This window comes from Urocitellus parryii, chromosome 10, assembly GCF_045843805.1.
Source record: "Urocitellus parryii isolate mUroPar1 chromosome 10, mUroPar1.hap1, whole genome shotgun sequence".
Classification (NCBI taxonomy): domain Eukaryota; kingdom Metazoa; phylum Chordata; class Mammalia; order Rodentia; family Sciuridae; genus Urocitellus; species Urocitellus parryii.
The window spans coordinates 63,744,412-63,768,809 of record NC_135540.1 but is presented as its reverse complement, the minus strand read 5'-3'; the positions used below and the strand labels follow the sequence as shown (position 1 = coordinate 63,768,809).

At 34.8% G+C, this 24,398-nt stretch overlaps 1 long non-coding RNA gene across 1 annotated transcript in view; it reads left to right on the top strand.

The window, feature by feature from the left end:
• The first annotated feature begins 5,079 nt into the window (after positions 1–5,079).
• Positions 5,080–24,398, top strand: part of LOC113183407 (uncharacterized) — a 32,712-nt gene continuing 13,393 nt past the window's right edge. Inside the window, exons 1-2 of the long non-coding RNA XR_003300874.1 lie at positions 5,080–5,250; positions 6,222–6,307. This is a non-coding gene — a long non-coding RNA (uncharacterized LOC113183407). The remainder of the gene's footprint in view (positions 5,251–6,221; positions 6,308–24,398) is intronic.

The following is a 24,398-nucleotide window of genomic DNA, read 5'->3' as shown; positions in this document are numbered from 1 at the left end:
AAATTATTCTTGTGAATTAATTTTATTTCCATATAAACTGTGAGATATAATGCAGAGAATGGATTCTCATAAATCTAACTTTGCAGGAACTTAATCCTAGGGAGCTAGTGTGGGTTTGGAATGAGACCCCTGGGTTTCCAGATGTGTAAGTTCCACAGAGAAGCTAAAGAAGGTGACTCACACCCCTACATATCTAGTGATCAGTTCCATTTGTATCTCCATTTAATTTTACATTGCTAGGTAAGAATTTGCTAAAGAACTCCTCATTTAAAAGGGATTGGAATCTGATCTTGGAAACCTTGAGCCAAAGGTTTGGCCGCAGTTGCAAAGTTAGGACTGAGATTCTTTTACTTACATCCTCTCCTATCACACTAGAAAGTGTCTTAGACAAAGCAAATAGTTACTAAATATGTTTGTTATCAGTAGCTGTGTGGGAGGCCAACCTTAGGGGTGACTGAGTTACACTCCCCAGCTGGGTGCTGAGGCGCTCAGTCACAGAAGTGGGTGTGTCTTGCTACAGCCCCATGGGTGAAGCTATGCTCACCTGTTCCTTTGTAATCTAATCCCTTGTCCCGTTTAGGATAGAATCTTCCATGGAAGTGCATTGTGTGTGTCCCCTCCTCTTACTGTGCCCTTGGGTGTGGCCTACCCAGGTGTCAGTCAACCTGCTGACAGTGGACATCATGAAGATAGACTCAGCCCCCTGAAACCTGACCCCTTGCCTCATTTGAATAGCTTCTCCTCAATAAAAGGGGTCAGCACGTGCTCTCTCTCTCTTTCTGCAGACCCTTAAGGTCAGAAGAGCCCTCACAGCGACCCCAAAGAAAAAGGTATTTGTGTCTCTTGTGTGGTTATTTCATGCAGCCCAGTTAGCCCAGTTTAACTAGAGTGACCCCTGAGCCTTTTAGTCGCGAGAACAGAAACCCGGCATAGCTGTGATCTAAACATAATTTTAAGTAACACTGAGGAAAAAACAACTTGATTGATAAATATAAAGGGTCTTCTCCCTGTGGCCCATTTTTTGGTTTATTTACTGAATTAATTTCATTGTAATTCTTCTAAGGGCATACCAAAAAAAAGTTGGATATTTCCAAATAAAAACCAAGTGAACATGGCACCATTATTATTATTTTTTTTTACTCATCAATTGACTTTATTTTGTTTAGTTATATGTGGTACTTAGAATTGAACCCAGTGCCTCACACATGCTAGGCAAGTGCTCTACCACTGAGTCACAACTCCAGCCCAGCATCATTATTCTTTGAGGGGATAAAGGACAGGATTGGGGTTCAAAGTATAAAGTTAATTATATGCACACTCTCATTTATATTATTATTTTTCTAATCATTATTCCTCTTTCTTTATTCTTCTAAGTTAATTTGAGCCCCAGCCCAAATATGGGATATTTTCCTCATTATTAGCATGTTTGTTTATTTATAGAAATTCAAATGTAAGTGTCCAAAATCCAAGCATGATGGGAAAATAATTCATGTTGTCTATACTTTCATTAGTTTGAAATGGTACTAGTTGCACTCTTGATTTGGAGGCCTCTGATTTGACACATTGGATGTTTGACCATGTTTATAAACAATTTATTTTTAATATCCTTGAACTAAGCAGACATTTATTTGTTCTTATTCTGTGAAATGAGAGAAAAATAATTTCCATACACATCCTCGGGTCATTCTTAACTATTTGAAATGAATAGGGATATATATATATATATATATAATATTACATATATGTAATATATAATATACACACATACATATATGAATACATATAAATGTACACAGCATTATATAAATACATACTATGTATGTATGTCTATGTGTTTGTGGATATATATATATATATATATATTTGTGTGTGTGTGTGTGTGTGTATACATACTCACACATACATACAGAGAGAGTGCAGTCACTGTGGAATGGCCTAAATTTGTATACTTGGTCCTACTATGATCACTTGTCTTAGTCTCCCTTGCATAAAAACTACTCAAGTCTGTCTGTGTGGACACCTCATATGATACTTTTGCATTTCTTTCCTGGCAGCTATGGCCTGCATTTGAGGCTTTCAAAGTGTTTTCCCATCAAGGGAATGTGTGACCCACACAAGAAATGTCATAGGTTCACTATTTATATAAAATTATGCTAAATATCAGTTAGGTTCAGCATCTGAATATTTAATAACTTCCCTTGTACATATCAAATAATTTGTTGTACAATTTAAAAAGTCAGTTCTGAATTAGGATAAATTAAATTAAAAATAGACATCAATATTTTTTAAATTTCAGTTTTCTTGATAATCATTTGCAAAGCATTTAAGACATGTCTTTTAAAAATGAACTTAAAAATGGCATGAAGAGATGTTGATGTGTACAATTCAACTCATTGAAAAAATATGTCTTACATATAAATTGTTTTAAGTGAGCAAAAGGTATAAACAGTAAAGTTTTAAAAAATCAGCATAATTAGTTAATGGCAGCATTTAGGCAGGTTAAGCCAATGCACTTGAGATCCTTCAACTAGACTAGAATAAGTCTAGTTTGCTTGATTTTGAAAATAAGGATGTGTAGTATTCTGATTCAGAGTGATTTCCCCAAATCTTTCACTCTGTGCCTCTGAATCTTCCTGATGCATAATTCAGATGGAAGGTCACTGCCCTAGAAAAGATGTGACAAAGAACAATGCAGTATGAGCCTCATGGGAGAAAAGTCCCACTTCATGAGCAACACAGAGTGTCACATACCTTCAGCCCCTCTGTGACACTGTGTCTTCTTTGCAGCTCTGTAGGAGTGGTCATGTGAAGCCTATAAGAATAGCAGAAATTTTTTATGCTCTACTACATTGACTCGGATGGAAGTGGCCCTCTAGGACCAGCTCTTGTGTACTGTAACATGACCTGTATGTTACGCTCTTCTGTAATTGTTAAATTCCTATGGGTTTTTACTGTGTGAAAAATCAAAATTAAGAAAGTCAAGCATTTACTTAGTTGGCATGCTTATTTAAATGTGCATTGTGATTGTAATGTGAATGCCAAGAAGTATTTTTTAAACTGTTATAAAACAAGTAAAAGGTGGTAGTTAAAAGTTGTGTCTTATTTTCTGGAAATGTTCTTTCCTTGTGAAATAATTACCAATAAGTCTTTGCTTATTAGTTTAACACAAAAAGGATAAATGTTTTTTCACATCAATAAATGTCAAATATTTAAGAGAATGTTCACTCTTTTATCCTATTATGATGGACATGATATCTGTGGCCTCATACCTGCTAGGCAAATGCTCTACAGCTGAGCTTCATTCCCAGCCCTCTATTCACTTTCTGAATCCATGAAAATGTCCTCTTGGCTTTGTTTTGAATATTTCTAAAATATTTTATTTTATTCTCTGGATTTATTGAGGTGTAATTGACAAATAAAATTATATATATTTAAAGTATACAACTAGATGTTTTGAAATATGTATACATGGTGAAACGTTTGCCCTTGTTAAGCGAATTAGTGTAGCCATCACCTTATGCCCTGTGTAATTCTTTCTTCCTTTCTTTTCTTTCTCTCTTTCTTTTCTTTGGTCAGACAGTTAAGATTACTGTCTTAGTACATAGCAAGTATATAGTACAGTGTTGTTATTATAGTCACCATAATGCGTGATATGTTATCAGAGATTATTTATTCTTCATATCTGAAATTTTGTACCTTTTGAGCAACATCTCTCCATTTCCCCCTTGCCCAAGCACTGAAATTGCCATTCTACTCTGTACTTCTAAGAATGCCTTGTTTAGATTCACATAAGCAGATGGATTTTTCTGGAAGATAATAGATATTTGCAAATAGCTTTTAAAAAAAGCCTGATGTAGTTTACTATTTTTAAATCATACATACTTCATGTAACCATGTATTCACATATTTGATATGTAAGGAATAGCTTTTTTTTACCTAGAAAACCAATTATAAAATAATTGTGTGTGGTTGAGAGCAATAAATACATGTTGTACACAAATCTTTGACTCTTCCTATTTGATATCTGCTCCTGCAAGTAGAGGAGCTCAGGAGGACTTAATTATCAAGTGTAGAGAATGACAACTACCCTAACTTAATTGGTGTGAGCCACAGCCTCTCTGAACAACTACAGGTTTTGTCTCTTCTTCTGTAACTGTACATGTGTGTACCTCTCCTCCTCAACATCATTTCACCAACCAAAAGGGGACAACCCTCCTTTGGGGAACTGTTTCTGTATTACCCTAATAGTATAGAAACAGGTAATTCAACCTCTGCTGAATTTGATCCTGCACATTCTCAGATAACATTCAGAAAAATATCAGTTCTAGATGATACTAAGATAATTATGAATTAGCTATAATTTGGTATCCCTACTATTACTACCATATACTGCCCTAATAGAGCTGCAATTTCCACAAGGAGGGAATTATGCATGGATTAATTTATGAGGGTCTGCAAGCAGCTTTTTAAAAAAGCCTGATGTAGTTTACTATGTTGCTCCTGCTGGCCTGGAACTGGCAATTCTCCTGCCTCACTCTCTGGAGTAGCTAGGAACAAAGCCATGTGCCATTGCGCGGGGTTTTGTAATTGGAAACAACAATTTACTTGAAAATAAAATCATCTGATGGCTTCTCAGTACCTGAGTCGAAGCCTTTCATTTCCTACTTCCCTCACTACCTCAGAATCTTTGCTCCGTTCCCACCTGCCCCATCTATCCTATTCGATCTACCAAATCGTCCCAGATACCTCCAACCATTTTCTTCTTTGGATTTTCCTCTAAAATGCTGTATAATTATGTTCCAGCATTCACACAAAAGAAGAGTACTAGATACTGACTTAGATGAACTTGTCATTTCCTGGAATCCAAGATTCCACGTTGCTCATGGAGGGCGTCAGCAAAGCCCAGCTCTACTAAAGGGAGCCCTCAACTGGGGTCTGGGCACCAGATAGGTTCAGCCCGGGGCATTGCCTCTCAAATGCGGAGAACTACACTTCCCAGAATCCTGGAGTCTCCAGTGGACTACATTTCCCAGACGAACTAGCGGCCAATCGTGTTCCACCCTGCTCTGGCCTTGTAGACCTTCGGGGCCACTGAGTGTCCGCTGCTGCGTGCGCTTATTCAAAGGTCTGAGATCGGTCGCTGACTAGATTCCCACGCCAGGCTGCTGGCGGACGGGGCTGTTCCGGAACCTCCAGCTTGCGGAGCCCTGCCCAGCGAGGTGTCGCCCCGGGTGCCCCAGGCCAGGGGAGGTGAGCAGCAGAGGACGGTGGGAGGCGGATCTGGGCCTCTGGAGAATGCTGCGTCCGGAGTGGGGAAATGGCCCCTAAGGTGTGTGGAGAAGCTTTTTTGATCAGGGCGACACCCCAGGACCTGTCACCAGTCCCCGCTAGCCATCCCACGATATCGTCTCAGGTGTGTCGGGTTGTGCAGTTATCCCGGGTTTGCAGCAGGCCGGTCTCCTGATTTCCCAGGTCTGTCTACAGTACCTGCCCTGCCCTACCCTACCTTGCTGTGTCCTGCTGCTGTTTGTTTTGCTGCGGGACTCAGTAGAACGTGTGAGAAAATGAGTTTCTTCCCTATGGCTTCAGCACTTGCAGTGGCGGGCGTAGTGACCTGTCTCACTGAGGAGAGAGGTGCTGGCTCTCTGATGGCACAATCAGGATTAGTACCCAGGTCTTTGGTTTCTGTGCCTGATCCCCTTCCCTCCATTGGAAAGCTACTGTTTTTCTTTTATGGAACAGCTTTCTCTAAAATCTGGGAATCGATTCCTTGACAGGAGGCAGAGGAATTTGGGTGGCAATTTTGGAGAAAAATTGCAAGGTGCACAGTGAGATTAGAGCAGATGCTCAGGGACAGGAATCTTGGTGCCATTGTCACTGGCTTTGTGAACTGGTGCATTCTGTCCTCAGTTTTCCATTTCTACAAAATGGAATGGAGCAATGCCAGCTGACTCTGTGGGATTGAACAGTGTAAGGCTGTTGGTGCCTGCCACTGCTGATGGAATCGCATGTCCTCCTGAGTTTGCTTCTGGAAAGCTACATAGCCACAAAGAGTGGGGCCCTTGTCCAGGACGACCCCAGTTATTTTCTCCAGTTTTGTGCACTCCCAGATCTTTCTGACTTCCCTCTGTGGTCACTTGTGGTGAAAAAATTTAGAGCTCCTGATTTTGAGGGATGGAAAGCAAAGGGGGCTTTCTTGTGGTTTCTTTTTCTTTTCTTAGATCCACCTCCTGGAGACTGCACCTACTCTGGGGCAAGTGCCCAGAAAAAGGACATGACTATTGAGCAAAGAGAAGCAAAGTCCCAGGTGAGCTTGCTCATTGCCATCGCTATTCTTAGTGGATGGATTTTCCCTCTCCCATTTACAATACAACCTTCACTAGAATTCAGAGCACAAGTCCTTTGATCTTGGGGGAGCTGCTCCATCCTCACAGGTGGTGGTGGATTCTGTAAGGAATACTGCCCATACTCCTGCTTCTAATGTTCACTTTTTTCTTGTTAAACGTGTTTTTGTTCATTAATGTCAATCTATTGTGTGATTACTAGTTTGATAGGAATACTTGCCACAAGTATGTAACACTAGGGACTGAACAAACATGCAAACCTGCTGAAATTCCTTTCTGGCCCTCTCTTCTTCATTCATTCTTCTCTTCCTCCCTTCCCTTGGCAAAATGCTATTTTTTAAAAAAATTTCCATTCTGAGCAAGTGCTTTGCATACAAAAACTGATCTTGACCTACCATTTTCATTTCTGTGCTGGGCAACTGAAGGAGGCACCCCATCCAGGTGACATAACCTGTGAACAAAAAATAGCCATGTTACAGGGCATACAGTTTGAGAGGTCTTTTTCTCTGAAGACAAAGAGGATGCTCCTCAGGAAGCTGCAGGAGGGTTCCATGAGGATCTTATGAGATATTGGTGGTAGAAAAGCACCACATGCTATAGTTTCAAATGGGGTCCTCAAGACAGTCAAATTTTAACTCAATTCCTTTGTTATGTTTGTGGGCTTTGGGCAAATAACTCCACCTCTCAGTGCCTCAGTTTCCTCACTTAAGAAATCAAAATAACAGCTATGCCTACCTCCTAGAATAGATGAGAAGATTACTTGAGTTAGTACATGAAAAGTGTTTATATAAGGGGTGGGCACAAACCAATTGCTCTGTGTGTGGTTATTACAGCAGTTGAATGATACTATATTAATAATAGTATTAATTTTATGGATAGAAATTGGTAAGGACGTGGTGTACATTGCTTGCCTAGCTTTTTAATAAGATCCTAGGTTTATCCCCAGCATCATATTTTTTTAATTATATAATGTTTCTAGGACCTAGAAAATACTGGTACTTTCTCTACTTGCATTCATCTAACTCTAGCAGTTGGTATTTCTTGAGTATCCAATATGCTAGGGAATGTTCTGAGGGTTTTGCATTTGATATTTCTCATTCTCACAGCAACATGGCAGTTATCCCCTATAAATTTGGATCAATTATCTCCTATATAATATGGTCCTCAAAGGTCCATGTGTTTAAGATGTGGCCCTGAACCCATTTTATAGACATATGAGGAACTGAGGCTTAAATTAGTCAAGTACCCAAGTTCATTCAAGTACAGACAGACCCAGCTACCTGATCTGAAGCATTTTAGCAATATTGCATTATTTATGGACTCAAAAACATGGTGGAGTTTGATCTTCTGAGACTATAGCCAGGATCCACCATTGTCTGTTTTCGTTAAGCCTTTTCCATTCTGTTCCAATGGGGCCAAGTTGCTCTCCTGCTCAGAACCTTCTTCATTCCTGTGTGTAGGTCAAACACTACTGTACCTCCATATCCTCAGGATATTTAGGACCAGAGAGAGTGCTGGATTCGCAACTGGAATACTTAAATTATGGTCTTGCTACTGCCACTGGTAAAGCATGTAATCTCAGGTCTTGGTTACACTTGATCTCATTTTCCTTTTCTCTGAAATAAAGATTGAACTAGAAGATGGCATATGATCCTGCCTGTGCTGCAGTTTTGTTTTGTGGCAGTGCTAGAGATCAAACCCCAGGACTCTTGCACATCAGCACAAATTCTACTGTTGAGCTATACCCACAACCCCTACATAGCTGTCTTTCATTGTTCAAATTATTTAATGCATTTTCCTTGTGCGTTATTTGCATTGTAAATTCTTTGAGGACAAAGATCATTTCTTGTATTTCTTCCATATGTCAATAAATTATTTTTCTTGTCATATATTGAATACTCTTGGTAGAGATTTCAGAGAATAATAAAAACATATGAATAGTAAAAGCCAGTTTATTTCCATTATACTCTTACAACATTTTTATGATACTAGGAGTGGCAGGGAAGGGAGATTCCTCACCCATCAAGTAAGCTGCAGAAAGAGACACTGGCTGGGTGTCCTTTAATCCAATTTATTTTTGACACTGTTTCCTTGGGAGTAGCAACAGGTCTCATAGGTTGAACACGTAGCCCCCTAAGACTTTCCCCTATTCAGGTACCAGTTTAGGTCAGTTATGACCAACCAGCTATTAATTTGGTTTACCTAGCAATTCCCTCCTTTATTAATTTGGTAGAGCATTTACAGAATTAAGGGAAACATTTACCAGCTTATTATAAAAGTTTTCACCAAAACAATAAAAAAATAAGTTATCAGAAAGAATCCAGATAAAGAGGTACATAGAATGAGGTATAGGTGTGCCACCGTCTAAGAACCTCCGTGCTTTCAGCTCTCAGACTGTCCAAATCCTTTCTTTTCAAGTTTTTATGGAGACTCTGCTAATACAGGCATGATATATTAAATCATTAGCCAAATTTACCATCAGGCCACATGGAAATATATGCCTCACTTATATATTTCCTTTGTCAGTCTTTAGCATATAAAAAATCACTATTCATTTATCACTTCAAAGATTCTATGGATTTTAGGAGATGTGTGTCAGGAAATGGGATGAAAACCAAATGTTTATTTTACAATATCAAAACATTTATAAAAAAGAAAGTAAAATCACTTCCTTCAACATCTAGAGATAACCATTGACAACTCTTTGGTGTATATCCATAAGAGTACTTCTCTATGTTCTTTTATTTAAATGCATATCTTTTTAAATTTTTATTCTAAAATGTACATACTGTATGATTTTAGCCATTTTTGAGTATATAATTCAGTGGTATTTTAAGTATATACATTCACATTGTTAAGGAACCATCATCATCTGTCTCCATTGTAAATGATGATATGAAACAACACTTGGCTTTAAAGAAAATAAAATAGCTTGAACCAAGTATGAGTGGCACAGGAACATGGATTCAAGTTGCCTGAATGATTTGTTTTGATGTGGAAGAGGTTACATGAACTATTTTATAGCCAAAAAACAAAAGTCATTGAGCAATATGTTTAAGAAATAAATTGGTGGGGAAAGTAGGTAGGTGAGCTGTAGCAAAGAGGGAAAGTTTTTACTATAGGTATTGACTCTTACAGCCTTCTTAGATTTAGAGTTGGTGCAGGCTAGAGGTCTATTAAGCTATTAATACATTCTAAGAGGTTTACCTAATAGGAGAATGTTAGGTCAGATACAAAAGTTAAAGTAAATGACTTTTTTTAAAAGGCCCCAATGTACCCCAAGCTAATTTTGTCTCTCAACCTACAATTTGCCATCTCTCCAGAAACAGGATGTTCTCAGCTGAGGTCAGTCTGCATGATCTTTAATAAAGATGTGGCACTGGGGAATAAAATTGACTGATTTATGTTATATGCATGTATAATTATGTCACAATGGATTCCATTATTATGTATAATTATAATGCATCAATAAAAATTAGTTGAAAATATAGATGTGGCTTCTTCAAAGAAATTCAGCTTCTTAATAGGTTGTCTCACTTATATATTTTCTAACCCTATGAGGTAGGCATTGGGAGGCAGATATATAGATTGACTAAGAATCAAGCTACAACTACTAGGATTGGAATTCCACTTTTATCACTGATCCACTGTGTGACTTTGACAGACTTGTTATCCTTTCTGTACTCTTTTTTTTTCTTTTGTGGAATGGGGACGATGATATTATCTTCTTAAGTTGTGGTGAAGATTAAATAAATTATACACAAAAGACTAACATGAAGCTCTAAGAGCAGTACTTGGCCCATAGAAAGGATTTAATAACTGACAGCTATAAGAAGAAAATATTTAATTAGGCTCTGACCATGGCTACTTGACCCTGTCACTTGGAGGCTATGGCAGAACAGTACTTCATGGCCAGGAATGTATGTCAGAGTAAGTTGCTCACATCATGACAGCTGGATAGAGAAGAGAGAGACAAGAAGGGGCCAAGGTCCCAAATTCCCTACAAGAGCTCACCCGTTGACCTAACTTCCTTTTACTAGGCCTCACCTCTTAAAGATTCCACCTCTACCCAATAGCATCTTGGGCTGGAGACCAAGCCTTTAACACCTTGGCTATAGCAGCTATGTTCATACTTTCTGTGGCTCAGTGTGTTTTTGTCATTGAATGAGTATTCATTAAATGAATGACCTTACCCCTTGAGAAACTTGAATAGTATCAGCAGGATCATTCCCCTGCCTTCTCTTTATTCCCCTTTGTCTAATCCAAAGAACTTTTATTCTTGCCTAACCACCCCCCTGCCTTATTGTGGATTAACATCCACATATCAGAGAAAACAATCAGCCTTTGGATTTTGGAATCAGATTATTTAATTTAACTTGATATACTCCAGTTTCATCCATTTACTGGCAAGTGCCATAATTTCATTCTTCTTTATGGCTGAGTAGTATTCTATTTTGCATATTTACCAATTTTCTATATCCATTCATCTGTTGAAGGGAACCTGGTTGGTTCCATGGTTTAGCTATTTTGAATTGAGCTTCTGTAAACATTGATGTGACTGCATCACTGTAGTATGATATTTTAGGTCCTTTGGGTACAAAATGAGGAGCTGGATAACAAGAGCAAATGGTGGTTTTAGTCAGAGTTTTCTAAGGCATCTCCATAGTGCTTTCCAGAGTGACTGCAACAGCAATGGGACTGCAATGTATGAGTATAAATTTGCCCCCACATTGTTGACAACATTTATTTTTCTTCGTATTCTTGAATATTGTAAAGACAAACTTTAACAAATACAAAAACTGTTGATGTAATCCCATGTATCCTATCAGATTATAATTGGAAGATACTAGAAAGCAATGGGAAGGAAAGTAATATAAACAACACAAACACATGGAGATTGAATAATAATCTTAACTGAGCTCTTATTGAATAGTACTCTTAAATTAAAAAAGAAATGAGAATAGAGATTCAGAAATTCTTAGAAATAAACAATGAGATAAAATATATCAAAATATTTTCAATATTATGAAAGTGGTTCTAAGCAGAAAAGTTATAGCATTGAGTGACTACACTGAACATGGGTTCCATATGAATGAGTTTATGTTATACCTCAAGGCCATAGAACAAGAAAAACAAGTTTCCAAATCTATAAAAACAAGAATTAATTAGATCAGGGCAGACATCGTTGAAATTGAGAATAAGAAAACAACACATGGGATCAATGTAATGAAGAATTTGTTCTTTGAAAAGATAACTAAGATTGGTGCTAGAAGACCTAAAAAGCAGCTATCATCCAAGTTTACAAGTGAATTATGACCACTTACACGGCACAGCTGGTATGTAGCCTTTAAATAACCACTTTAAAAGTTTTCTGTTCAACTTAAGAGTAAAAGTTTAAATAAACTAACAGAGAACTATTTTACCTTTATTTATTTTTGTGTGGTGCTAAGGATTGAACACCGTGCTATAAAACAAGGTGCAATAAAATTTATATTTTAACAACAATGACACATAATGAAAACAAGATGGTATCTTTTATTTATACAATTTTCAAACAGATATTTCATGGTTGCAATAGTCCCCCAATAAAAAATGGTCAAACATTATAGAAATATCTTAAAATATTTATAGAAATATCTTAAAATATTTAAAATATCCAACATAGTTTGAACATTGCTTTTATTATCAACTCTTAAGTAGATAGAGCTCTTCATTTTTGGAATAAGATTTAAATCTCCCAAAAAACTCTTAGTATGAAGGAAATTATGTGATTAAACTGCAAGGTTTCTGTTACATCTCCAGGAAGATGGAATCAGTGCTCACTGTACATAAGACGGAAGATAGAAAGAATATAATCGATTCTATTTCTATTTAAATATTCTTAATACCACTGCCACTTTAGATACGGATCATATGTAATGGCTCCTTGTTGTATAAATTCAAATAAATGTTTAATTCAATCATTTTAAGTATATTATAATAGCAGTAACAGTACAGCAATAAACATGTTTTACAAAAATTATGATGATGGTCATGTAAATAAAAACAATCAAGGATATATTTTCACTGAAGAACATGTCTAAACAATTTAGCAAAAGCAAAAATTAAACAATTTTAGTGTTTCAAGTTTATGAACTTACAAAATTATTTAATATTTTTTACATTATAAACATTCATATTGATAACATTTTTGAGTATCAATCATGCATTTATGACTACAGGTGGAAACCTTGGGGTGATGCAGGATAAATGAAAGTGTTAAAAGCACAGAGAAATTAAAACTACACATAAGGTATGTTACATACTTCAATATCTTCCTTCAGTTATAGACAGTGATATTCATTTTAAAAAGTAATTTAAATGAAGCACTTAAGGAAAGTTCAAATTATCAGTTCATTTTTATTTATTGAATACAGTTAACAAGTAAGTGTCTCTTGAAAATGAGGTATCCAGTGATTTTTTTAATTGTATTTTTGTTTTCTTAATATAGATTATCATGACCTTTATTTAACATACATAGCTCAACTAAACAACTCAGTATTTCACTAAGTCAAAACAAGACTATCAGAAATGAAATCTGAAACCAAAAATAGCAACATAATGTAACTAATCTTAGCCAGTTACTTCACTACATTTTCTCTTTGAATAAAAATTTTGGTGGGTACCCAATTATATGTAACTCAGTGATACATTGGGACAGAACTTGTACCTAGAGGACCATATGCAGTTTGGCTCTGTTTCTCCATCAGGAGTCTGCTAGTATTACCCTTCTGTAGGCTCTTTTTGATTTTTTGAGGATTACACAAGGTAATTAGTTAGTATTTCAATTTTTTCTCTAAGTGACATGCATTTTTTTAAATACTCTCACCTGTCTTCACACCATTTCTATTGTACATGAATCCTTCTACCCTTACTAGTCTAGAAATGGAAATTCAGTGTCAAATTAATAAATGATAGATAAATACAACTATCTTTGTACTGGAAAAGTCTATATTCTTTTCATGATAGCAATTGAGGTTTGAAGAAAACTGATCAAGTTATCATGAACATAATTAATAATTTACAGATTGAATCAACCATGGCTTTGCTGCAATTCATCACATCTGCCTCAATGTATGATACTGACAAGTAGATGTTTTTAATCCATTTTCTGATTTAAATAAAATTGACATTAATACAATTAAATTTTCCAACTAGAAATATATAAAAGTTTAGTGAAGGAAATGTATTATGAAATACAACATTTGCATTTCAGTTCAGCTGGACAATCTATAATTAAATGTTAATTGCAACTAAGTATAGGCATTTCCATGTGTCTCTTTCCTCATGGTCTTAAAGTATGGCAACAGGAAGACATGGAGATGATGTGTATTACAGAGTTAGAGCATGTATTTACTATATACAAAGCTTTGGCTTCAGTAGCCAGGACCAATAATAAATATTGTTTCATCATTATTGAGAATATATTACTAACATCAGCATATATAGCTATTAAATATCTGTATCTCGACCTCTTAAAATTTTACAATTCTTTACTCAAAATGAAACATCTATTAGGTCCAAGGTTTTTGATATGTTTCCTTTCTTAAATTTTAAAATCTGTTTCCTGTGTTCAATTGGCATATAACTGTACACATATATGAGATAGTGTTTCTTTAAAATATGTACTCAACATGTAGGAATCAGAGCAACATTTAACTACACACAAATATCACTTGGGGTATTCCTTTAAAGATAATTCAAATAGTTTACTTGCTTGATACTTCTTTTTTTCTGCTTTCTCTATTCATATTGCTATCCTTTTTAAAATGATAATTTTCATGGATTAATTTAATATTTCTATTTTCCAGGATAAGATGTTGTCTTTCATTCTGAGTGTGAAATTGTTTTATAATATCACAAAATTTGTCTTGGCTGTTAATGAATTCACTTGACTGTTAATGAATTCTCAACTTTGTTTTGAAGGTTATAACATTCCTGTTGAAACCATGTAATTTCACTTTGGAGTCTAAATAATCTCTAGTCTCTAATAGATTTCTGCTTTCTGAGGCATTCTTTCATTTTCCTTTGTTCATTTTGATATCTATATCTATATATCTATATCTATATCTATCTATATCCCCTTCATTTGGCATTTTTGTTTGTTTTAGGTGTCTTTTCCTTGTTCTGAAACTAAAGTCATTACTCTAAGGGTATCTCTTTTCTGACCAATCTCATTTTCTAGGTCACTGATCTTCATTTCTGACTGTGAACCCTGTAGGAAAGGAATTTCACTACTGTCTTTTAGGTTAGATACATCAAAATTCTTCTTTTATATTGAACTAAAGTCCTCTTTTCTGGCTCTTTGGAAAGCAAATTCTAGATCTCTTTTTGGTGTTTGCCTTTCATTGCAAGGATGTGGAACAGCAGCCAATCTGGAAGAGTAGGATTTGACTTCTGATTTCAGTCTTTCTGTGCATTTTTTCTCATTCTGCTGTGTAAACTTTTGCATTGTATATGCCACTTTTGGAGTATCCAACTGTTCATTATGGGGGCTTGTTGGTTTTGTGTTTCCTCATTCAGGTTGTGTGTCCTTTGAAGGTCATCACTCCTTTCCCTTAAAGTTTCAGTAATGTCACTGTGTTTCTTTTTCTGGTTCTGACACTTAATTTTTTCTCTATTTCTAGTCACTTCATGGAGATTTTATCCTTTATCCTCTGACATTTATACCATAGCTCATTCTCCCTTGTATCACTATTAGAAACCTAGGTAAAATCAAGGATACATTTAGCTAGCATACAACAAAGTGACATTTCAATATATCCTCTGAAATTAAACAATGATCTGTATATTTGTATAATGAAAGCATTGCAATATATAGGTATCCCACTGAAGAAATATAAGATGTAAACTTCAGATCATATAAAAGCATTAATTCCCAAGACTTTAAAAAAATAGTAATTTCAGCAAAATGTATACATGAGAATAAAAGGAATTTCCAATTTAAAGAATCTCAAAATTGAAAAATTTATGAATTATGTTAGATCCAAGGAATAGAATAAGTGATTTCTAAGTATGATGGTTTAAAAAAAAGAAGTTTGCCCTCTGTCACCTCATTTATATGACCAGCCCATGGTAAAAGCCTTTGCGTCACATGTACTCGGGCACACAGAATTTTCTTAAATTTTTTTCCTGAAAATATTCTATGCATATTCTATTGTTTTAAAATTTTGATATCAGTTATGAGAATTGCACCCCTTAATAAATGATAGAACTAGGGCCAACACTTAGCATATCTATGTTTATCAATGAAACAATTCTAGAAGACAGGGTGAAGCCAAAAATATAGACAAGTTGTGAAATTTTATCTAAGCCTTCCACCTCTGCTTCTAGTGCTTATGCACCAAGCAGTTATTTCTGTCCTGTGAATATATAAAAACCAGAGAAGGCTCATATATTCAAAATAAGTAACCATTGAAAAGAAGTGCAAAATACTAATTGTAAAACAATTTCTAAGTTGCTTTTCAGTATTATTTGTTTCTTTTTGATGAAGTTTGAAACATAAGTAAGTGTGAAATAGAGAAAATAAACTGGTCCAATTTATTAGGAACAAATACTAGTAAGTTATTACTGAGTACATATCATGGTGCATCATTATTTCCCAGACTGTCCTCTATAAAACAGGAGATTCTTGCTGCAAAGAGTTTGTCTTCTCAAAAGTGAGGAAAAGTTATCCAGAAGCAGGGTCTCCGCTGGCCACACTTTTCCTCCTTATTTAACAGTGGGAGTAATAAGCATATCTTCACATTAACACACCAAGGGAGTTAAATCACTTCCTCCAAATAGAAGACCTATTGTTAGAATCAAGGGTTTTGAGACCATAGAGAAATCATCAATTTCTATGAGAAATATTAGAAGCCTTTTCTCTGAATGAGGCCACTGTGAAAAACCACTCTACTGCTACAGCTAAATTAAGTTGAATCAAGAACATAACTTAATCCAGTGGGACAAAAATGTCACCTTCACTCCCTAAATATGCACCTTATTGTTGTACATATATGGATTTTAAATCCTCCATATTTTTCATGATGAAAATAGTTTATATTTAAACACACACACACACATTTGAAAACAATTCATTTCATTTTGGCCATATCTATCACTTTTTGTTTGCAGAGATTTTTTTGCTGGTATATTATCAATAATTAATGTTGCCAAAAATGTCATCACTTAATTTTAGGGTGAGATAATATTTTGTTTTAAACCTAAATAGTAGTGTTCCACCACACATAACCATGTTTGGGGAGAAAATATACTGCATATACAATGGAGATCCTGAAAGATTATTTATCCTGGTATTGTCAGAGATGTCTGAAGTTTGTGGAAGTACATATTTGTGATGATTGTATGTTGGTAAAATTGCCAAATGGCACATTTCTCAGATCATAGCCCCACCATGAACTGAAATATGGCTACATATAATGCATTGAAGGGATATTATAAATAAGTTTTTTGAAATAAGATTTAAAAATTGAAAATTTACTGAAAGCTTATGTACCTGATTAAATTTACTTCTTGTAATATTTAATTCCATATCAAATTTTCTGAGATAAATTTCAAGTTTCTTTTTCACTTCTTTATTATCTTCATTTTCTTTTGGTTTTAACTGGTCATTATTTCATTCAAAAAATAGAGAATCATTTCTTCTATTCTTCTTTTTTAAGGTACATTTGCAATAAAATATGTTTATCTTTAAATTGATTATTCCTGAGAAAAAATTAACTTTATTCTACTTTTTATGTTTCTCTTATGGTAGCACTTTCAATTGCCTTGTTGAGCATTATGTATTTTATAAACAACTCAAAATCCCATTTGGAACAAGACTGAACCAAATAATTAATCTAATAATTATGAGTATGGGTATTTTCAACAAAGAAATAGGAAGAAATTTTATTTATAAACCAGAGTAAATTTGAATAAAATAATCAATAATCGATTTCCATTTCATTTTTAAATGAATATTAATATTAAAACTGTAGCTGAGGGTGTAGCTCAGTACTAGCATATCTTCTTAGATGAACTAACTCGTAGATTTCCTTCTATACAAAAGAAGAAAAACTACAAATGTTTAAAAACATGTTTCTGAGCAGCAAAAAAAATGCCCATTTCATTATGTTTGGGAGAAATGTAAATAACTTAAACTTTCTTGAGAATAATTTAAAAATCTATATCAACTTTTTAAAAAGTTTCTCTAGTCAAATAATTCTACAGTGAAAATGTATTAAGAGTAAACAAATAGAGAAAAATAGTTTTCTGGATTTTATTCCTTGAAACATTGATTGTATTACAAAAAGCAAAAAATAAATACAAAACCACACAAATTTCTATTTTTTATATATACAGATTAATATTCAGATGTGGTGGCACATGCCTCTAATCCCAGAAACTAGGGAAGATGACACAGGAGTATCTAAAGATCAAAGCCAGCCTCAGCAACCTAACAAAAATCTAAGAAAGAAACGTAGTGTCTCAAGAGTAAATAAATAAATAGCCTTGATGAGTATATGTCTCAGTGGTTAAGTGCCCCTAGGTTTAATATCTGGTACCTAAATAAAAAAATAATTCCTATAAGGTAGGGTTCTGTACAGCCATAAACTGTGATTGGGAAGAATATACATTTAATATTCCTGAGTATTGATGATTAACAGTGTGTTATCTTAGTCACTAAATTTTTATGTTCCAGATGAGTAAAATGTTTTCTCTCTTGCAACATGCCAAAAATAATTCAGCAGTTACAAACACCCCCCCATGAACCAGTAGTATAAAGGAAAGAGTTTCACCCCTTCTTTTAATCAGCATAGCAGACTTCAAATTTTGGAAGTTCTTGTTTCCATACTTTATTTTCTTTGTAATCTCTGATTTCACTCTTTTTACTTCAGACTATTTCTTTTTAAGTTCACAAAGCTCATTTTCCAGTTTCACAATTTTCTTTTAATGTGTAGTGAACATTATGAGCAGTGACTTTTTATTATGTTAAATGAAGAACCTGAATTCAAATGTTTTAATTGGATAACAGAATTTTAAACAGTAAGGAAATAAAATAGAAATAATATGTGAGTAATTTTTATATATGAATGCCTGTATATTCTCACATGCATTATTCATACACTGTACAAGTATAAATAGTACCTAAAACATGTGTGTGCTATGTTCTGCAGATCAAACTCCAGCTAAGTCAGAATTAGCTTTGAATATGGTCCCGAGTGGTTTTTCATTACACATTCAGATATCCAGTATGAACTTTGTCACCTTCAAATTCCTCTGTTAACTTGAATGAAGCTCTAGGTTCCTCCCTAGCCTGTTCCCCAAAATAAAAGTTTATAAGGACTGGTAATATTTCAAAAAAAATGAATTTTTCATATGTGTGGATTGGGGGATCAATCCATAACCATCTATACTTCTTTCTACTTCCTCAATATTTCTGCCTATAATTTTGTCCTAAATAGCAGTATAATTTTTCATATTATTAAATTTTATATATGCCTAGCCATTTGTGGTAAAAGAATAAAAATAAACTTAGCTCTGCAGGATCAATTTGTTTCCAACTGTGACTAAGTCAGAAACATTGGGAAAGTTTTACTGTCACCTTCATTCAGAATTGGAAACTCACAAATTTTTCCCACATTTCACAAATCCTTTCCTTCTTCCTTATCATATGTGAATTGAATTTCCCACCATCCCCTGAATACAACTAATTATTTTTTCTTCTTTGACTCCCTGTACTCACTGCCTTTTTCAGTTTTAATTCCCTCTTCTCTCCTTTTTCTTATCTCCATTTTCCTGTGCTTGGGGCATGTGTCAAAATGCAACTCCCATTTCAGTTCCTTCAGCAATATCCCCAATTTAACATGTGATTGAAATCTAATAACATATATGACTTCTTAATATACTTTTTTACTCACTAGATATTTAATAGATACATTCTTTGAACAATTCCAGTATTAGTGCTCAGGTTTTAAGGCAATATACTCTCTAAAATGTTTTGCAATCTATGAGGGAGAGTAAAACTTTCCCAATGTTTCTGACTTAGTCACAGTTGGAAACAAATTGCATTACTCTGGATGTTGCTCAGACTCACACTGGTAAGAATAATGGCAATAATGAATTGCAAATAGATTTCATCCTCGCTCTTTAAACATCATATTTCTAGTTTTGAAATCATGGGAATTGGAAATTAGACCATTACATTTTGAGCAATATTTCTACATAAGAGACTATATTTGCACTCCAGATGAAACTGAACTCTTCTTTTAGTGTGGTTACTGGTGAGATAAAACCAGAATGGATGATAAAAGAAATGTGTTCCCTGACAAAAACTCACTGACATGCATGTATCCAAAATATAAAATATCAGAGCTTAACTAGTCAACTTTTCATTCCCCAGGAAATCTACTAACTCAGTAGAAAACTCATCTAAGACACCTTTGAAAGTGTTTGTGATGTTGTACAGCACTTGACAGTTTAAACAATACATGGCCAAATTATTAGTGCTAAATTAGGATATTTGATGGGATAAGAGAATTTCAGTTCTGTCATCTTGTGTAGGAAAGAAACACTGTTGCACTTGCTTCTTTAGAGTTATCACAGACTTTCAGAATCTAATATCTTTCAGCAAAATATTTACTGAGTCAAATTATCACTTAAACAAAACAGAATTCATAAAACAAATTTTGTCTGTATTTTACTTGGATACAAGGACACAGGAAATTTGGGTAGAATATGTAACAGTTTTCACTGAAGAAAGAACTAAAAGGAATTCCAAGTGAGAAAGAACTAAAAGGAATTCCAAGTGCAACATCATGCAGTGCTTAAGGATTGATCATTTTCAGAAATGAGAGTTAGATGGACAGGTTTATGGCTGCATGATGAAAAAGACAGGCTATGGGAAAACGCTGACAAACCACTACAGAGAACCTGTGATCTGATGAAGCTCAGAAAGAGTGGCATTTAAAAGAAGAAAGGCATTCATGAAAGAAATAGGTTCCAGCAGTGCCAGGGGTAATATAGCTTTGTAGAAAAAAGTTATCTCCCCTATGGTGGCCTGAGGAGAATCTCAACAATATAATTAGGAAATAGAGAAAATCAAGAGATAGATAACTCTCAAACAAATTGCCTACAAACATATGAAAAAATTTCAACACCATTAGCATGTAGGAAACTACCATTTAAAACTCTATGGACATTTCAGGTCCTTCCAGACAGAATGACATTTTTTAAATATTCAAATAATAAGTCTTGGTGAGGATGTGGGACACAAAGTACACTCATACACTGTGAAAATGAAAATTAGATTCCACTCTGGAAAGCAGTATGGAGACTTCTCAGAACACTAAGAATGTGACTACCATAAGACCCAGCTTTCTCACTCCTCAATTTTAGACCCAATGTACAGAAATCAGTATACACACATGACATAAGAACTTCAATGTCTGTATTGCAGCAATTCAGAATTAGAAAATGATGGTACTTCTATAGATACCCGTCAACAGATGGACGGATCAAAAAAACAAAACAAAGAAACAAAAACGTGGAGACACTTGGCACTGAATTCTTTTTGATGCACCATGAGGTCAAAATGAATCTACAGATAGTGTATAGAAATAGTTTCCCAACACTTTCTAAAATATTAAAGTTTTAACATTTAAATCTTCCCCAATTTATTAGGGAATGTTTTTTTTCTAGAAAAATATAGGAAATATATTTAGATTCCTGTCAATTAAAATACAACACATTTATCGAGTTAGACTTGGATTTTCCCAAAGATACCAAGGAAAATTCTATGTTTGGCCAAATCTTCCTGGGAGAATCAGATTTACTAATAAATTGGGCCTCATCATTCAAGTTACCTTATTTTGACTTTTTTCCTGGAGTTTTAGAAAAAAAATCTATCCTTTTGTAATGTTTTCAAGACTATAAAGTTGTTTAAAATGTGCCTTTGAAGGCACTCACAACAAGAATCAGGGTGGGTATAGAAGAGAATATGAGATAAAGATGTGGTGAGCACTGTTGGGGTCTAGAGCATGTCCCTCTGGTCTACTTAATGATTAAAAGATTACGGCACTTATGTCAATGTAAGAGAGACTCCCTGTGATGTTTCCAACTCTGTGAGAGAAGATGCCAGAGATAAGTCCAGTAGAAAATTGGCTGCATGCAGAACACATAGGGGCAGATATACCAGGAATGTTCAACCCACTCAGCTGAGAGGCATTTGGACATCTTGTCCACATTGCTACCACTGCGGTTCATGTAGACACCCTCCTAGGGAATACAATGTAATCTTTAGCGCAAACACTTTTGAGAAGGGTCCCATTGTAGCAACTCTTTGGGCAAGATCAGAAATCGTTGCATTTCTTGATGCTCTGCCAACTTTCCTCACAGAATCGTGGGAGTTCATCCTGATCATGTGGTCTCAGAATAGTTATAGTCAGGAATGGGTTGAAAACTCTCATCAGTAATATGTGAGTTGTGCCTGTTGTATAGTTAGTAGAGTTCCACTGAGTACTGCCTCTTCAAACCGGTGCTTAAGAATGATGATAGTGAGGGAGAAGTGCTTTGTGAGAATTCAAGTGACAGAAGAATTCAGGAATGCTGGGGCATTGTCAGGTGAATGATATTTCTCTAAAGGTCCTAGAAGAAATAATAGATTCTAAAAGCAGGCCATGACTGCCATGTTTCAATAGGTTGTAAAGAAACTCCTCAGAGACATGGAATCTTGCCCACCTTAAGGTCACTGACTATAGGAATCTCTCAGTGGGGTCTTTGTTACAGACTAGTCCCCAGGCTCCATGGACCAGAGTGTTTGTCAGGAAGTTCTCATATTTGATAGATCCATAGCTCTGAGTACATAAACAGGTACTGAGGGTGTTTGTTGAGATTGCAAAGTACTCTCAGGATTTTATGGGTAGAGTGGGGGACAAAGGAGCAGAGGAACTCAGTTTATTCATGCTGATAACAGTTTAGGCTTTTGGGGGCTAGAGCAAATAAAGAATTGGATTATATTTTTTTCCCTCAAAATCCCAGAAGTTATATGTATTTAAACTTAAAATTCTGTAAAGAAATATTTTCTTTGGACTCTCAAGCTTTTGCTGCTGTTGTCCTTGATATTTTTTGTGTTTGTGTTGTTTTATGGAGTTTCCCTCATTATTTCATTTTTCACTTTCTATCCATGTTTTAAAGTGATTTTAAAGCATTTTATTTTACTGTTGATTTTTCATTAACATTATAGTTTTATTACTAAAAGACAAGCATGTTAAGAATAAAATGTAAATTAAATACTATGAAAGTGTACTCTTAATGAATCATGGCTTTAATAGCATATGGACATATAAATAATAGTGGGTTTATTGCATTGTTAGAAAATTAAATATGAAAGATACAAAAAAAATCCAGAATGTCATTATTTTTTTTCCTTTTACAATTAGCATGTCATCTTTTACCATATGGCTCTAAATTTTTATTCTACCCAGCAGGTTTCAAAGAATAGTTTATACATGCCTTAGTAAAACATTTACAATATTTATAAGTTGAACATAGATGTTTCATAACTTTAAAAAATTCACCTGAGAATTCTTTTTTAAAGTTCTTTTTAATGAAGGATAATATTGCAGAAAATGTTATGAATATTTTTTCCTTGTTATACTTCTGTCAGCATTTTCATATATGTATCAGATAGTCACCTGAGAATTCTTTATAACCTTACAACTAATTTTTCCAAGTTATTGATGTGGCTGAATGTCCACATAAAAGCTGTATTGTTTACCTCATTTACAATTGATTAAGCATTAAGGCAAACTGTTATAAAGCTTACAGAAGGAGAACCAAGGTTATATCCACAATTGTTTTGAGTACAGCAATTTAATAAATCATTTGTTACAGCCATTCAAATAAGGAAAATTATCAGGTAATATGATTTTACTGAGCTTTTAAAAAATCATCAAGCACTGAGTAGGCCAGTGCATAAAATTAGGAAGAATAATCATGTAAATATTCAATATACAAACTGAAAATTACATTCACAAAATTTTGCATGAAGGAAAAGGCATACACTTTATACACATAATTCTATCATTTGTCTTCAGCAGCCTCAAAAAATTGCCTTGAAACAATTTTTTAGAAAAAATTTCATTAGAAGTTAAAATCAGAATAGGCATAAATGTGTAATGCTATGCAATAGGCAGAAAACGTCCTCACCTTATGGCCAAAACACAAAGATAAAATCTTTTTCTGTCCATCTGTAATACAACTTGAAAATCATGTAGATATGAGGTAGTGTAATCATTTGTATTACATGCTGGTATTAAAAGTTATGGTATATTTAAGAAATATTACACTTGGCCAATTATCAGATGCCACTAAGATAAATCCTTAATGTAAATTTCAGAGGTAGAGAGAAATTTCAAACTTATATTTAAACTGTGACGACAACTAGGTTTTATCATAAAACAGTAACTTTTCAAAGCAAATATATATAGTAGCAATCAAAGCAAAATATTATTGAACATTTGCAAAAACTGAGGGACAGCTGAGTGTACAATGAGGTAGGAAATCAAGGATTCCATTGGCTTGAGTAAGAATTTACACTTTGTAAACTAGAAACATTTTTATATTATAGGTAAAGTTGAAATTTAAAATTACAATGTCAAATAAATAGCTACTGTTGGGCTGGAGAAGGGAATCCAAATTTATGCATCAGTAGTACATTTATCAGTCACATGCTGACAGAATTCGGAGATCCCACCACTCTCGCTTTGCTTACCAGCCTGGATGGCTCTAACGCTGCAGAGGAGTGGATTCCTGCTCTGACAGGGGGCTGTCTCAGCCTCTAAAGTGTCTGCAATCACAGATGTGCTCTTCTGAACCGGTACATATTCACATCACTGAGGAGTAATGCTACCTAAAAAATATTTCAGAACACCACTTGGAGAAACACTAGGTATCATCATGTACAAAACCTAGAATAATTTTCAGGTTTATACACTCAAGGTGAACAAGTAATTCTATTGAATGCTACTTCAA